The sequence below is a fragment of the Mauremys mutica genome, chromosome 3, assembly GCF_020497125.1.
Source record: "Mauremys mutica isolate MM-2020 ecotype Southern chromosome 3, ASM2049712v1, whole genome shotgun sequence".
Classification (NCBI taxonomy): domain Eukaryota; kingdom Metazoa; phylum Chordata; order Testudines; family Geoemydidae; genus Mauremys; species Mauremys mutica.
The window spans coordinates 137,473,055-137,487,503 of NC_059074.1; the positions used below are offsets into that span (position 1 = coordinate 137,473,055).

Here is a 14,449-nt window from a genome sequence, read left to right on the forward strand (position 1 = left end):
TGGTAACTCGTTGAACATAAGAATGTTGCTAAGATTTAATAAATGTCAAATTAAAATGAAATTTTACAGATGTAGGCCCCAAAACAGCAAATGTTTATAGACATGCGTAACTTTACACATACAAGTAATCCCAATGATTTCCACGGGAAGTTAATGAAATTACTCACATTAGCAAAATTTGTCATGTAAGCTCATGTTTAGGCTGAGCATGCACAATTCCCACTGAAATTAGATTACTGAGTGGCTAATGTCAATGGAAACTGTAGGGATCGAGCACCTAGAAAATCAGGAAGCTAAGTCAAATTATTGATTTTTAAGTAAAGGGGAAAATATTTTAGAGTGAATGCCTTTTTCACAATTAAGAAAACAAAGACTGGATTCTGATTCTACTGCAAGTTTATGGAGCAAATATTAACACAGTGCAGGTACTTACTGGATGGAGGTGCACTTCATTGTACTGCCTGTCTGAAATGGTTTCATATACTTAAATCTCTCTCTTTAGTATTTAACTTCAGCCCAAGTTCATTCTGTCTCCAGTTTCCCATGCTGGGATATAGTTGCCAAAAGTTTATCTTGTGTTTCCAAGTATTTTTTATAAAATTCTTTTTTAAAACATTTTTTCTTTTTCAGATTATTGGGTTATTTTCCTTAAAACGGTGAGAACTCTTCTCACTATACATATTGTTTCCTTTAGTATTAAAAAAACAACAACAAAAAATGGGGAAGATCCATTTTGACACTCTGGAAATGGAAAATGTTGAAAACACTTTTCAGATTTTCTGCTAGACATACAAATGTTTGTTTGCTTTGTTTCTCCACATATTTTGAGGTACAGGAGAAGTTGTAATGAAAACAGGACCATTAAGTGTTCACTTGCTTGGGTTTCTTATTACCCTACTCTAAATCATTATCCTTGATATTTGGCATCATATATAGTTGGTGTGGAGATTATGATGATCTGAAAAAAAGAGCTCCATGACTTCCCGGGGGGGAATTAATCCAAGGCAGACAAACACCTAAGAAACAAAGACCCACTTTTATGAATGTTTTTCCATTATGATATGAGGAATGTGGAATACAGAAAATAGAACATCATGCTGAACTGACTCAAAGTTTTTTTTGTAATGTTCTGTCAGCATGGATTGAGAATTTTGGAGGTCCTGGCGTGCTCTTTCCATCCCCAGGGTACCAAGGTTAATCATAATTAATACTACTTAATTATAGTGATTTGCATCTAACTATATAACTGTTAACTAATCACACCCCAGCAGGACATGCTATAGAGACAACAGGCATAATCTTAGAGGAAAAGAAATAATTTACAGAGCTGGTCAGAAATGTGAGCTTTTTCTGTTGAAAAATATCATTTTCAGCAAAACATGAGAAACCTGAAATATTTCAACAGAAAATCAAAATATATAGATTCTGAAATGTCATTTGCAGTTCCTCATGAGAGTTGTAGGTCAGGTGTCTCATGCTCCCATTCTCCTCCATAAGGTGGACTCCCTAGTCAGATTACCATTGTCTCACATCTTGGTGAGAAGGGAGGTGATGCATCATGGCTTTTGCATGGCCATGATGCATCATGGGAGATTATAGAAGAGAGTGAGTGACCCAAATTACAACTCCTATGAGGCACCGCAATGGCATTTCAGAATCTATCTATTTTTTATTTTGGCCAAATTTTTGATGAGCAATCAGATTTTCCATGGAAAGCACATACTTTTTGTGAAAACTCTAATTTTGCTGAAAACTAATATTTTTCCATCAAACAGTGTCAATGGAAATTTTCCAACTAGCCATAGTAAAAATATGTTCTCTGAGGTGCCTCCAGCCAAATGACAGAATGGTTTTCTTGACCTGTTGTTGTAGCCATGTCCAGCTCTTCTTCTTCAGGAATGTTGGGAATTGAAGGCCTCTTTGTACTGGAAGAATAAAATGGAGAATAACCTGGGCAAGGCCTTAGAGTGGCTGAGAGTGTAACACTCCATAGTATTCCCTATTCTCTCTAAACTGCAGTAAGATTAAAATGTAGGGACATATCTACAGTTGGTGTAAACTGACATCAAGGCTGTTCGATTTGACGATCTGGTCTTTTGTTTCCATAGCGTGTCCCCAGGACTCTACATCTCTATGGTTCCATGACTTAAATTATTACCAAATGAATACTTTCCTGAGAGTACATACTTTAGCTTTTAATTCAATGTGGAAACACTCTAAATCTGAAATACATTGATTTGCTTTGTGGTGATATATGCCACTGATGTTATTTATACCTAAAAGATTGGTGCCTAGATTGCATGCTAGGTATCTCGTGCTAATATTTTAATGGTGACATCCTGCCCCCCTTGAAGTCAATGGCAAAACTTTAATTAACTTCAGTAGGGTCAGAATTTCATGCACTGTGTTTTGAAATCACAGTGGTTGCTTCTGTATATCTGTTTGGTGAATCAAGTTATTTATTTTCTGTAACTAAAATCAAAGAGCAAGGTATTGTCTGTAAACATTTATGTGACAGGTCTGATAAGGTCCCCCCCCCCTTTTTTTTTCCTTGACTGTTGCAATATAATTCTGTTGTTGGGGAAATAATTGCCAGGCTGCTGCAAAAAGGAAAGCAGTTTGACGGTGATCATATTTGTAAGAACTGTACCCCGTTCTTTTGTTTGAGCCCCAAAAGATTTTCTTTGTTTAACAAGATTACACTGTGAGCAGCATTTCTGGCCTAGTTGTAAGGTTCTTGGTCTTCAGTAGGGAAAACAAGGGGGAGTGATAACTTCTTATAGTAGAAATTCCTTATCCAATCTCTGTAAATGTGAGTCAAATTGTTAATGCAATAACTTACCCAAAGACCTTTCATAAATGGGTTTTTTTTCTAAGGTGCACCCTTATGCTACAGATGTGCCAAAAATGTGTGTGTTTAAAGAAAGCAGTCAGTAATTCTTTATTTTAAATACTTTCCAGTCTGGATTGCAGCTTGTATATTGGTTTGCCAGGCATTTATATGAAAAAGATAAACACAGCAGTGTCTAGTCTTGGTATTTCTCAGCTACCAGATGAGAAAAAACAAAGAAAAATGGCGCAAGATTAAGAACAAATTCATTTTTCTGAAGTTTTCAACTGCTTCTACTCAGTTGTGTCAGATGAAATAAAGCAGAAATGGAAAATACCAGTCACAGAGAAAATTCTACAAGACACTGCTGAATACAGTAGCAATAAAAAGAAAAATGCACCTGAAATTTACACTTAAAGCATATTTCTGTCATTAGTACTACTGGGATTTTCTTAATAGCACTGTGTTTGGTAGCAACACTTTAGTCAAGGATAAGATGGGCATTCCATTCTAAATCACTTTGAGTTGTTTATAATATTCTCAGAAATGTTCCCTTTAGGCTGAAATTTCTTATGCTGGGTCTCAGCCTAAGAGTGATTTTTTTTAAAGTCTAAACAAGACCCATTTAGCCATTTTTTTTATTTACACAAATCTTTTTTTTTTTTAAAAAGCATGTTTTGTACTTTAAAATACTTTTGTTCTGCATTTCATAACTAAAAATGGCTTTGTTTTGATATTCAACCTTGGCAGGTATAATCTTTTCAGAGATGAAAAAATATCATAAGCTTGCAAACAATTGGCGCCAAATTCGGCGCTCGTTATGTCTGTGCAACTCCATGAACATTAGAATTTGGCTCGATTTTTAAATTAACAAACTAACAAACTTGGAAGAAAAAAAGTAAGATAATTCAACTATATTTTTGTAATGTGCCATTAATAGACCACATGTTACAGTCACATATTATGAGCTCTGAGCATGTGTCTATCAGTATATGTTACAGCCCAGACCTCATGGATCATGTGATGGGATTCTGAAAAGTGGGTGTAATAGAAGCAGGATAGGTCACTTAGGGTAGGATTAGAGCTGTGTTCAGGGATACAGCATGTTGTAGGTGAAGGTAGCACATCCACTATTTGGAATCCAAATGTCTGATCTTGGTCCTGGGCAAACATTTGCTGTTCAGTGTTTGGGATTAAGACTCTCAGACATCTAGATGTGAAATGTTTTGTTTAAAGGCAGCTATTTTATCTAGAGCTGTGCAAATAACATAGTTTTCTGTTCATTAGCAGTGTTCAAAAATTGGAAAAAAAATCAAGTTGAACAGAAAATAATTTTTTCAGCAAATTGAAAAGCTTAAAAAAGTCATTTTTGGGTCAAACGTTTTGTTAGACCCGAAGTGAAACACTTCATTACTACTACGAGCACTTTTTAATCTTTTTTATTTAAATTACATAAAAGTAAAGGATTTTTTCAAAAAAGTTGTTTCTGATAATTTTTTTTAAATATTTCCATTTGGAATTAATTTATTTTATTTTATTTGGGTGAAGCAATTTGGCAAAATCAACATGAATTTGCTAAATGTTTCAGTGTCACCAAATCTGCATTTTCACCAAAAAAATGTTTTGGTGAAAAAATTTCACCCAGCTTTAATCCTGTCCCCCTTGAGCATGTCAAGCTGTAAGTATTTAACTTTTTCCTTTTAAATCAATCTCATCAATCTCCTATTTTTTTTAAATTTCTCTGAATTCCTTCTGGTTCTCTAGATTGTCCTGTAATGAGGTGTCCATCATGAAACACATTTTTTTTCAGACTTAGTTGCGCTTGAGCCTGATCAGAGAGAAAGGAACACTGGCTGCCTCCTCTACCATCCAAAGAAGGGAGACAGAGGGGCTAGGCAGGAACAACTGTGCCACCTAACTATAAACCTGGAACAGTCTGGAGGGGTAGGACAAGAACCTCCCCAAGAATTGAAGATTGACTGGGAGGAGGGAAATCTGTGGAAGCACGTTTAGAGTCTTATCTTCAGACTGAGGTGGGCAAATTCCTCAGTCTCGGAGAACAATCCCCAGAGAGTGCAGACACACTTGTATGGCAGTCAAATACAGAGCGAGTAAACCCTTGTGGGGTATAGTTATATACAAAGTTAATTATTGGAATGTCTTCTATTGGTCTGGGTGGCAAAATCTGTCTTTCAAGACTAACAGAGACAAACTCTTCTTTTTTTTTTTTAATTATGTATACTCTGGCTCATGAAAGTAGCAAAGAGAGGAGAAGGCTTTCAGACCTTTATTTTAAGTTTAAAAAAATAAATAAAAGGAAAAGTCTGACATTTTAAAATGCCGGTATCACTGGAGCAGCATTAGAGCCTAATTAAAACCTGCTAGCCTTGCCACTAAACCTGGAGAGGCGTTGTTAATAATCCCACCTCTCTTTTTTGAGTGGCAGAGTAGGCACAGAAGCGCCTTTCTCTCTACCTCTGCTCAGAGTACTGCTGCAGTCTCTTCAAACAATCACTGATGCCCCACCCCTTGCAAAATTGTAGGAGTCTATCTGAACGTGGGGAAGAGCTCCTGCTTGCACAGAAGAAGACAAAAGGAGAGGAACAATTGGGGACTCTTAAATGTGTGTGAGGGAAAACTGATTGTCTACTCACCCTGGCGCATATTTATGAAATGGGGTGTCAGCTAATAGAAATACACTTTGACTCTCAGCTGTAGGTAGGAGGAGGTTATAAACTAGATCTACATCATTATTGTAAAGTTCTGACATTTTCCACCTCACACTAAGTATGATTACTTCATTTCACTGACTCCATCCAACCTTTTAACTCCCATGCTAAATCTTTGACATTTTAAAAATCTGTAACCCCCTAAATTTACTCCTCATTTGACTCTAAAAGTTGTCCATTCCCATAAGTATAGCAACTAAACTGGCACTTGGCGTTTCACCTTGTATATCTAGATGAAAGGGAGATTCCTGGCCAACATGTCTCCACAGCGTATTGATCTCACTCTGCAGAAAGACTGGTCTGTCTCCCTACAGATTCCCCAGCAGGATGATTTAAAACTTGCCGTTGAGCAATTTAATGTCTGGCATTAGATATCTATGCATTGCAGAGTAAGACGCATACTGGTAACCTGCCACTATTGCTTGCAAAAAAGGGCATTAAATCTCCTAGCACGAGCTATGTCCTCCCAAAGTAATTTAGGGGATCTTTTGTTAACCCTTATAATAAGAGCCAGTAAATTAGACCTGAGAATGAGAGATCTGGGAACATGGAACTATTCACTTAGTAAGGAATGGGGAAGTGAGGGGAGAATCAGAGGGTGAAAAATTTCTATAGTAAGTCTTCAATGTGTCATTCTTGTGATAATGAAGATTAGTAGCATTGCCTAGCAATGCCACATTTCAAAATGAATGTAAAATTAGCTGATGTAGGATGTAAGGAAATGATGGTCATCTGTCCTGAAGGTAGCCTTGCTTCAGTCTTATTGAAAGTAATGGGAAATGGTGACCACTTTGACTAAGAACAAAATTCATGAATTTGCTGGTATAAATCAGGAGGTATAAAAACATTTTGTGTGTGTGTATGTGTATATATGTACATGTATGTGTATATGAGATACTTGTAATAAAATCACAAGAGTTGGCAATTCTGCTGCTTTTTCAGTACCCTATGAGTTGCTGTACATAGGCACAATTTGGTGACTTAAGGATGGGATTTCCTTTAATTTTAAAAGTGTTGCCCTTTTGAACTTTGGATGTGACAGTGTATTTGTGCAGATATGTTTCTCTATATATGGTTGGACACCATGGTTATTACACAATAGGCCTTTCTCTTGTTGCATAGCAGAGTAAGACAAAATCCCTAGACCACCAGGATCTTCGTTCCAAGTGATGCTGAGTGAAATTTGCAAGTTCTGTCCCACAGGAAATTCTAATGTTTCAACATTTGTCATCCTAAATCAGGAGAAAAAATGCAATATTAAAATATTTCATGGAGTGAAGTATTCAAAAAATGTAAATTAGGAAATGTCGAAATGAAACATTTCTACACTTTCAATCAAAATGAACATTTCAACATTCTGCAATCAAAATGTTTGATTTTGGTTTATATTAACTTGAAATGCTTCTAAGTTCAACATTAAACTGCATTTCCTATTGTGGTGCTTCGCCTCATGGGTGCTCTTATTTGAATACTTGATGCTTCCATTCTTCCCTATGGGCCAGACTTCCTGGTCGGATTACATCTCCCATGATGCACACAAAGGCACTTTCATGCCTTGATGTCCCACGCTGCTTGATTGTAGGGAAGTCCATTCTCCAATGTGAGAGATGTAGTCCTCCACAGAGCCCAGACAATAGGAGAGAACGGGGGCCCAAATTACAACTTTAATAAGGCTATGCACCATGATCCGGGAAAAATGTTTCACATCAGTTCTAAGCTGAACAGTTCAAAACTAAATATTCCTGTTTGGGTGGAACCTGTCCAAAATGAAAAATTTCATTTAGATTTTCCAGCCAGAAATTTTACAGAAACTGCATTTTTTGTCAGAGAATCATTCCAGCAGAAAATTTCTGATCAGCTCTAGTATCAAGTTTTGCAGAGTGCCAAGGACTTGTAGTACTGAAATGGATCCAAAGGCCATTCAATACTCAAGATTGAAACGGGAGTAATATTAGAAGCAAGAGGAAGACCAAGGACAGGGTAGGCCCATTACTCAATGGGCGCAGGGGGGAACAATAACAGAAAACGTGGAAATGGCAGAGATGCTTAATGACTTCTTTGTTTCAGGAAAAAGAACAAGGAGTACTTGTGGCACCTTAGAGACTAATGAATTTATTTGAGCATAAGCATAAGCTTTTGTGGGCTAAAGATACGCACTGGAAACTGTAGTAGGAAGATAGATATACACAAAGAGAACATGAAAAAATGGGTGTTGTCATACCAAGTCTAATGAGACTAATCAATTAAGGTGGGCTATTATCAGCAGGAGAAAAAAAAACTTTTGTAGTGATAATCAGGATGGCCCATTTCCAACAGTTGATAAGAAGGTGTGAGTAACAGTAGGGGGAAAATTAGCATGGGGAAATAGTTTTTAGTTTGTGTAATGACTCATCCACTCCCAGTCTTTATTCAAGCCTAATTTAATGGTGTTTATTTTGCAAATTAATTCCAGTTCTGCAGTTTCTCATTGGAATCTGTGTTTGACTTTTTTTTTGTTGAAAAATTGCGACTTTTAGGTCTGTATTTGAGTGACCAGGGCAGTTGAAGTGTTCTCCGACTGGTTTTTGAATGTTATAATTCTTGACGTCTGATTGGTGTCCACATATTCTTTTGCATAGAGACTGTCTGGTTTGGCCAATGTACATGGCAGAGGGGCATTGCTGGCACATGATGGCATATATCACATTGGTAGATGTGCGGGTGAATGAGCCTCTGATAGTGTGGCTGATGTGATTAGGTCCTATGATGGTGTCCCTGGAATATATATATGGACAGAGTTAGCTACGGGTTTTGTTGCAAGGATAGGTTCCTGGGTTTGTGTTTTATTGTGTGGTGTATGGTTGCTGGTGAGTATTTGCTTTAGGTTGAGGGTCTGTCTGTAAGCAAGGTCTGGCCTGTCTCCCAAGATCTCTGAGAGTGAGGGATCATCCTTCAGGATAGGTTGTAGATCCTTGATGATGTGCTGGAGAGGTTTTAGTTGAGGGCTAAAGGTGATGGCTAGTGGCATTCTGTTACTTTCTTAGTTGGGCCTGTCCTGTAGTAGGTGACTTCTGGGTACTCTTCTGGCTCTGTCAATCTGTACCTTCACTACAGCAGGTGGGTATTGTAGTTGTAAGAACGCTTGATAGAGATCTTGTAGGTGTTTGTCTCTGTCTGAGGGGTTGGAGCAAATGCGGTTGTATCTTAGAGCTTGGCTGTAGGCTGGATAAAAGCTGGAGGCATGTAGGTAAGTATAGCAGTCAGTAGGTTTCCAGTATAGGGTGGTGTTTATTTGACCATTGCTTATTAGCACTGTAGTGTCCAGGAAGTGGATTTCTTGTGTGGACTGGTCCAGGCTGAGGTTGATGGTGGGGTGGAAATTGTTGAAATCATGGTGGAATTCCTCAAGAGCTTCTTTTCCATGGGTCCAGATGATTGTCATCAATGTAGTGCAAGTAGAGTAGGGGTATTAGGAGATGAGACCTGAGGAAGCGTGTTTTAAGTCAGCCATAAAAATGTTGGCCATGCCGGGTACCCATTGCAGGGCCACTGACTTGAAGGTATACATTGTCCCCAAATGTGAAATAGTTGTGGGTGAGGACAAAGTCACAAAGTTCAGACACTATTTTTGCCGTGACATTATCAGGGACACTGTTCCTGGTGGGTTGTAGTCCATCTTTGTGTGGAATGTTGGTGTAGAGAGCTTCTACATCCATAGTGGCCAGGATTGTGTTTTCTGGAAGATCACCAATGGATTGTAGTTTCCTCAGGAAGTCAGTGGTGTCTCAAAGATTGCTGGGAGTGTAGGGCCTCAGGAGAGAGTCTACATAGCCAGACAATCCTGCTGTCAGGGTGCCAATGCCTGAGATGAGAGGGGCATCCAGGATTTCCAGGTTTATGGATCTTGGGTAGCAGATAGAATACCCCTGGTCAGGGTTCTAGGGGTGTGTCTGTGCAGATTTTTTCTTGTGTTTTTCAGGGAGTTTCTTGAGCAGATAGTGTAGTTTCTTTTGGTAACCCTAAGTGGGATCGGAGGGTAATGGCCTGTAGAATGTGGTGTTAAGAGAGCTGCCTAACAGCCTCTCATTCATATTCTTTGTTTCAGTCATCACTAAAAAGTTTAGCAGCAATTGAACCTCTAACATAATGAATACCTGTGAAAATGAGATAGGATCAGAATAAGGAAAGAACGAGTTAAAATTGCTTAGACAAGTCAGATGTCTTCAAGTCACCAGGCCTGATGAAATACACCCTAGAATACTCAAGGAGCTGACTGAGGAGATATCTGAGCCATTAGTGATTATCTTTGAAAAGTCATGGAAGATGGGAGAGATTCCAGAGGACTGGAAGAGGGCAAATATAGTGCCCATCTATAAAAAGGGAAATAAGGACACGCTAGGGAATTACACACCGGTCAGCTTAATTAAAACAGACACAAAATGCTTAATTAAGCAATCAATTTGCAGATACCTACAAGATAATAAGGTTATAAGTAACAGTCAGCATGGCTTTTTCGAGAACAAGTATTGTCAAACCAACCTAATAGCTTTCTTTGATAGGGTAGCAAGTATTGTAGAGAGGGGGAAGCAGTAGATGTGGTATATCTTGACTTTAGTAAGGCTTTTCATACTGTCTCCCATGACCTTCTTATAAACACTATAAGGAAATACAACCTAGATGGAAGTACTATAAGGTAGGTGTATAACTGGTTGGAAATCTGTTCCCAGAGAGTAGTTATCAGTGGTTCACAGGCAAGCTGGAAGGACATCTCAAGTGGGGTCCCGCAGGGATCCATTTTGGGTCACATTCTGTACAATATCTTTATCAGTGATTTAAGTAATGGCATAGAGAGTACACTTGTAAATTTTGCAGACGATACCAAGCTGGGAGGGGTTGCAAGTGCTTTGGAGGATAGGATTAAAATTCAAAATGATCTGGACAAACTGGAGGAATGGTCTGAAGTAAATAGGATGAAATTCAATAAGGACAAATTCAAAATACACCACTTAGGAAGGAACAATCAGTTGCGCACACACAAAATGGGAAATGATTGCCTAGGAAGGAGTACTGGGGATCATAGTGGATCACAAGCTAAATATGAGTCAACATGTAACACTGTTGCAAGAAAAGCAAAGATAATTCTGGGCTATATTAGCAGGAGTGTTGTAAGCAAGGCCTGAGAAGTAATTCTTCTGCTCCACTCTGCGCTGATGCGGCTTCTACTGGAGTATTATGTCCAGTTCTGGGCACCGCATTTCAGAAAGAATGTGGACAAACTGGAGGAAAGTCCAGAAAAGAGCAACAAAATGATTAACGGTCTAGAAAACATGACCTGTGAGGAAAGATTGAACAAAATGGATTTGTTTAGTCTGGAGAAGAGAAGAGTGAGGGGGGGACATAAGTTTTCAAGTACATAAAAGGCGGTTATAAGAAAGAGGGAGAAAAATTGTTCTCGTTAACTCCTGAGGATAGGACAAGAAGCAAGAGGCTTAAACAGCAGCAAGGGTGGTTTAGGTGGACATTAGGAAAAACTTCCTAACTGTCAGGGTAATTAAACACAGGAATAAATCACCTAGGGAGTTTGTGGAATCTCCATCATTGGAGATTTTCAAGAGCAGGTTAGACAAACACCTGTCAGGGATGGTCTATATAATACTTAGTCCTGACATGAGTGCAGGGGACTGGACTAGAAGAACTTTCGAGGTCCCTTCTGGTTCTATGATTCCATGTTTCTATAATGTACAAGTCAAGGGAGTTATATGCCAGATTTCATCATCCAAAGATGTGGACTAATCTCTGAAAGTAAAATAAATAAAATGTAGATCTACAATACTCGCTAATCTCAATGAAATCTTCATCAACAAAACATACCAGGCACCTTTTTTGTTGTATTGTCAAGATGTGTGTTTAAGAAATGACATCTCCGGGCAGTACTGGGCATCAGTTGTTGACAAAGGAGGAAAATGTCCAGGTTTCTGCTACAGGTTAGCTTCTATTTTAAGTGGTCAGATTAAAACATTTTAATCCATTTGTCCTTGATCCTCTGAGCCAAAGTATGATTAATCACAGTGCCTTTCGGCCAGCTATTGTCTGCTACACAGTCCTTAAAGGAGCAGTGCAAGAAGTTGGCTGTGATATCAAGATAGTCCAATGCATAACCTCTTTGTTGGTAGGCAGAGGTTAGGTTTCATCCGTCAATTTGATGGGACCAGGTACATTATAATGTGCTTCTTATCTATGTAAAAGTCTTTGCAGTCAGTTACTGAATCATGTCTGTTTCATCACTTCAACCCTGATAGCTTAGTGCAAGAGCTCTAAACTTTTGCTTGTGTTTTATAAACTACTTTTATTTTAACAATTCTGATTTCTAGCTGTGATTATCTCATGCAAGAAATATGACCTTCTGCTCTAAAAGAGTATTTAGTAAATAATTAAATAAACACATTTAAAAACAGGGTGAAATAATCACATTTAGCCCTTCTCTTCATAAACAGTTTCACAAGAAAGATTTTTATAACTCTCTTTCCTTATGTGGTACTCCAGAGATTGGAGAAATATCTGGCACTGAATGGTTTGGCTGATTTTTAAAGAAATTGCTCATATGTCTTAGTATTATAAACATGTTACTTGCAAGACAGAGAGCAATCCTCACAGAACAGTTGAAAGCCTTTGTTTAGCACGTGATATCCCTTTTTTCTTTTATTTAACTGATTAAAAATCCATTTAATTCAAATTATGGAATCTCTTTCCTCACTTAGTTTTTTACTCTGTCTCACAATGTATTTAATTTGTACAGACACAATGGTGTTGAGTTTCATGAAGTATCTTTTCGAAGAGTAATAATAATGTCTGCTCTTAGCTTGTTGTTGGAAGGTTTGTTGTGACCATTTCTACTACCTAAAGCATGGAACATTCCAACCTTGTCAGTATGTTTAAATTTGTCATGTACTAGTAGACTCTCTAGTGAAGTGTAAGGGTGTCTCCACCAAGCCCTACTCGGAGCCAGTCGGAAATGAATCTGTCTGCCACAGATACTTATTCAGACAAAATTATTAATGTTTTGTGGCAGGGAAGTGGCTCCCCTTCTTGTTGGATTGAATGATGAGAGAAATTCTCTCAGTCTTGATAAGGCTGTGGTCAGGCTGGCGTTTGGTCTAGAAGGTAGATAAAATGATTCTGCCTTCAGGGCTGCAAGGACGTCTGGTTTCTTTTTCCTGTATCTGTGCCAAAGTGTATCTCCCTTATTCATCTTGCAAGCTGTCTTTAAACTTAATCATGGTGAACTTTTTGTATATGTTTGCCTGACAATAAATTGGGGGGAGTGGGAGGTGAAAGTGCTGGAGAAAAACAATTTTATTATGATGGAAACAAGAAACCGCTCCCTCTGTTTAGATTAACCCTTAGTAGACTATCCAAATTTTATTCAAAGGCAGGATTTGAGAGCCTCTCTTTTGCACTGCATAATAACTAGCTAAAAATGTAAGTTTTTCACATGCTCATGGATGTTACATGTTTTTTATATTTACTGAGTGTTCCACTATTGCTGTAGCTGCATTGGAGGAAGTCCTTGCTGGAATAAAGCATTTTAGCTAAGTGAAGACATACATCTGTCTGAATGAGGTGGATTAAAATTATGGAAATTTTACTTAATATTTATAAAGCATCGTACAGGTCTGATCCTGAGATTGCACACTGCTGTGACTGGTCTCTGCAATTTATAGATTCATATATTCCAAGGCCAGAAGGCACCATTGTGCTCATCTAGTGGGACTCTCTGTGTAACGCAGGCCATAGAATTTCTGCAAAATAATCTGTTTGGACTAGAGCATCTCTTTTTAGAAAAACACCCAGTCTTGATTTATAAATTGCCAGTGATGGAGAATCCATCACAACCTTTGATAATGTGTCCCAATAGTTAATTACCCTCTTAACAATGTATGCCTGATTTTTTTTCAGTCTGAATTTCTCTAGCTTCAACTTCCAGCCATTGAATCTTGCTATATCTGTCTCTGCTACATTTAAGAGTCCGTTGTCAAATATGTGTTCCTCATGTAGGTACTTATGGACTGTAATCAAGTCACCCCTTAACCTTCCCTTTGTTAAACTAAGTAGATTAAACTCCTTGAATCTGCCACTATAAGGCAGGTTTTCTAATTCTTTTACCATTCTTGGGCTCTTCTCTGAACCCTCTCCAATTGATCAACATCCAAGGATCACATTCATCCTTTTGGCCACAGCATTGCACTGGGAGTTCATGTTCATTTGGTTATCCATCACCACCTCTAAATCTTTCTCAGAGTCACTGTTTCCGAGGGTAGAGTCCCCCATTCTGTAAGTATGGCCTACATTCTCTGTTCATATATGTATACATTTACTTTTGCCCCTATTAACATGGATAGTGTTTGCTTGCAGTTGCCAGCTTACCAAGCAATTCAGATCCCTCTGTATCCGTGATCTGTCCTCTTCATTATTTACCACTCCCCTATTTTTTGTGTCCTCTGAAAACTTTATCAGTGATGATTTTGTTTTCTTCCAGATCATCTTCAAATAGTATAGTGCCAAGGACTGATTTCTGTGGGAATCCCCCTAGAAACACACGTGCTCATTTACAATTAAATTTGGAGAACTATCCTGTTAGCCAGCTTTTAATCCATGTAATGTGTGCCATATTAATTTTGTAGTATTCTAGTTTTTAATTAAAATGTCAGACTTCTGTAAGACATTTGACTTGATGCTGCATAAGTATAATATATCTCTTTTTATAATATATTACTATTACCTTTATCGACCAAACTTGTCATCTCATGGAAAAAGATATCAAGTGAGTTTAACAGGATTTTCCTTAAATCCATGTTGATTGGCATTAATTATATTATGCTCCTTTGTCCTGTATCAACCTCTCCATTATCTT

The 14,449-nt window shown here is 38.0% G+C and overlaps 1 protein-coding gene across 5 annotated transcripts in view; it reads left to right on the forward strand.

Annotated features, from left to right (window-relative positions):
• The window catches only part of FMN2 (formin 2), a 248,375-nt gene that overhangs the window by 221,385 nt on the left and 12,541 nt on the right, over positions 1 to 14,449 (forward strand). The window lies entirely within an intron of this gene.